Consider the following 3,621-nt stretch of genomic DNA (forward strand, 5'->3'; position numbering starts at 1 on the left):
GTGTCGAGAAGTCCGTCGGTTTGGACAAAACACGGGGACGAGTGCCCTTCAAACGGCCCAAACAGTGGGGAGGAAAGCGTTGTTTAGCAAAAGATAAATTGTTGTTGCTCATTAAACGCCACACAGAGGCATCCCGGAGTTAAACCCTCCAGTTTAAGCGCACTCGGTCTGTCTGGCTCGAGCTCAGCGGTGAACTGTGCACCGGTAGTCTGTTGCGCTGTGGATTTAGTGCTCCTCCGCCAGGAAACCTAGTTCCGTCTGTACTTCTTCAATCCGGAGCTATTTTAAATACGCCCAATTTGAGTCACACACAGACTACGTCTTTAACTCGAACAGGGTTCAAACACCGAAGTGAAAGCAGCTTGTTAGCGTTTTTCTCCCGATTCTCTAACCTTCGTTCAGCAAAGTTTTGCTGAGTTCAGAGTCATCCGCGGTGCTGGGTCCGCCGGCTGAAGTCTGCTAGAAGTCTGCATCAAATGCAAATGCAGGAGCTGCTGCTGAGAGTCTCTATTCAGGCTTCAGACTGCACAGCAGACCTGTGAAAGGCCAGTCTGAGCAGCTGGCCAAGTGTGCTGCGCTGATATTGCACAACCCCTACCTTTCCCCTGCTATTGCTTATGCTGATAAAATTGCATGTGGCTGTGCCCAAATGAGCTGTCACAATCACATATACACAGATCACTTGATTTGGTTATGTAACACTGGGCAAACCATCTGATTGCATGTGAGTGCACTTAGGAAGTTCGATGAAATTAAGTCCTGGCATTGATCTTTATTTTTGTGAACCATGTAGAATATAGCTATCTGAAAATCTGATCTGTAGGCTCCGCTTAAACTTTCCACAGATTATGTTCTTTACTTATTCTTTGTGAATTGTCTTGAAAACTCCCCAAATGAAATCATCCATCTGTTTCAGTTTATCTACGCAACATAATTATAGTCCAAAGAGGGCCATGATGTTCTTACCTCCTTATTTCCCTCCACAGGGTAATAAAGTTTTGGGTTTTAGGTCTCATTTTTTCTTTTCCATTTTATTTTTGGAAATCCACACATTCTTAATTATCTGACCGGCAGTCGTGCAAGTGCTGTTGTATAAGGATACATTCCTGTGTGTGTTTATTGCACAAAGACTTGCAGGGGTTTGACATTCAGCATCTCCAACACAACACTTTCCAGTAATTGCTACTGGGTTGTTTGTTTCCACATTGGTAAATAACTGAGGAGTTGCTCTAAAATGGAAGGTGATAAAATAAAGTCATGCACACACACACACACACACACACAAGCAGAGCCACCAACTTGCCTCAGCTTGTTAGAGATACGAACATAGACCGCCTACTCAACAAGGTGGCAGTTTGATTTGCAGCGTGGCTCAGCCCCTAAGACCACAACTTATACACACAGTCACGCATATGCATCCCCCCTCCCTCACACAGTCACTGGTCCACACACACACACACACACACACACACACACGCACACACATAGTGTCAAGGAGTCAAAGTGCCAGATGTACAAAAGAGTGTGTAAGCACAGCTGAGCTCACCAGAGAGAGAGAGAGAGAGAGATAGCGGACAGTTTAGGGTGTGAGGCTGCCTTTGTTCTTCAAGGTTCAAAAGAAATACTTTATTGCATTCAAAAGTGGTTTCCAAACTTGGGTGCCTTATTTGCAAGCGCTTGAAAGAGTTGTAAAAGTTGTGAATGCTCTGCACAAAGAAGCTGTTGCACTTGCTTTGTTTCCATTTACAAACTCCAATTTCTAAAGTAGTGTAATCCACAAAAGGCAAAAGCAGAACAACTAGACCCCCAAAAAGGCTACCCTGGAAAATACACATTATTTTTACTAATCGCCATCTACTGAACTGTGATTAAGGAATGATTTTAACGTAAACATAAACTATTGTCAATTGTCAGTGTTCCCATTCCCATACCTTATTTAAAAGTGCAAACCTTTAATCAGTGCCTCCATTGACAGTTCACACTCATACACGAATAGTAGCAACGACCTGTGGTTACCATTTTGGTATGTGTGTACAGGCACATTGACCTGCGTCCAGCAGCAGTCCCCCTCTCTGTGCACAGTGTGTAGTTTGTGCTAAAAATACAGCTGGCTTTAGGCTCAGCAGGACAGACCCCTTCGCTTTTATCTATTTTGGTTACACAGCAAAGTATATTTTTACATCTGCTAAAGGCATGTCAAGGTTCTTCCTTCATGCTTCCAACCAAAAGATGTCATGCTGCACAATAATGTATTCAAATACAAAAAGCATATACAACTTAGTAAATCTTCATTAACTATATTAAGTGAAACATTTTTCAACCAGTTCTATCACAAACATTTACATTAGTGACCCAGTGAGAAAGTTTTTTATATACAGTGGTTTTTGTGCTCTTAGCCATCAACAGCTCCTTGTCTGTGGTAACAAGTCTACAGCTGTAAAACACCCCACTCTTTCTGTCTCTCTGGTGTGTTGGCAGGTTGGAGGAGAAGGCTGGAGGAGCGTGCTGCCATGTGTCACATGCTGAGGCCCTGCGGCCCTCTCGGCACCTGTTTACGCCCCCGGGGACACGACCGGCCAAGACAGCTGGTTTGTTTTGGAGAAGTGTAGGGCTAGACAGGGCGGATATGGGGGTGCAGGATGGGGGATGGGATTACAGCTGGGCCGTGGTGGACGGGGGGTAGGACAGGATGGACGGGGGGACTGTGGGAGGGGGGGGCGGTCTTCTGTGAGAAGAATTACTGAGCACAAAAGGCACGTCAGCAAGACTGAATAGGCAGTGACCACGTACAATCCGATGGATGATAATGACATTGTGCTGCCGGCGACCTCAGGGGACTTGGTCCAGTGTGTGTGTGTGTGTGTGTGTGTGTGTGGGTGTGTGATGTCAGCTGGTGTCCCAATGGAGCTGAAGGGTCAGAAAGAAAAGAAACTGTGGGCCCCTGGATGGAGGTGATAAGGACACAGATGACTAATGTTTGGCCAATTTAAAAAGGGAATTACAATTAGACTGATGAACACAACATTTTAAAACGTATCTTCAATATAAATAAAATAATTACTGTGTTAATAAAGTGTATTAACTACTTAATTTTATTCCAATATTCACCTTAAAGTTTCCCTTAAGTAGCTTCAAAATGATATTGAAAAACATTCCCACTGTTTATCAACATCTCATTTATCTCACTCTACACTGTGAAATTATATCACACTTTTTTGCATGAAATATTACAAATTTTGGATATATTAAACTCCACTATAAATCTAAAACAGATGTTTAGATGTTTTGTGCATTCTTTTATACATGACGTACACTATTTGGTGTTCTGTATTTGACAGCAATTGAAGAAGTACTCTGATCTTTTACTCAGGTAAAAGTAGCAGTACCACAAAAACACGTGTTTGAACAATACGTGTGAAATACAAGTGGGTTTTTTATTTCAGGCACGTTCATATGTGAAGGGCTCGGGGCAAACTGTTGAGATCCATGTGAAAGTGTTTTTCACCGATCTCCTTGGCAATAACTTGACGCCTTGTTTTCTCTCTGAGAAAGCCATCAATCGCTCAACAGCTCCTGACAGCTCCTCCAGCGGCTGGTAGAGAGCACATGGTGTCCCGGAGG

This window comes from Enoplosus armatus, chromosome 1 (assembly GCF_043641665.1).
Source record: "Enoplosus armatus isolate fEnoArm2 chromosome 1, fEnoArm2.hap1, whole genome shotgun sequence".
NCBI lineage: Eukaryota > Metazoa > Chordata > Actinopteri > Centrarchiformes > Enoplosidae > Enoplosus > Enoplosus armatus.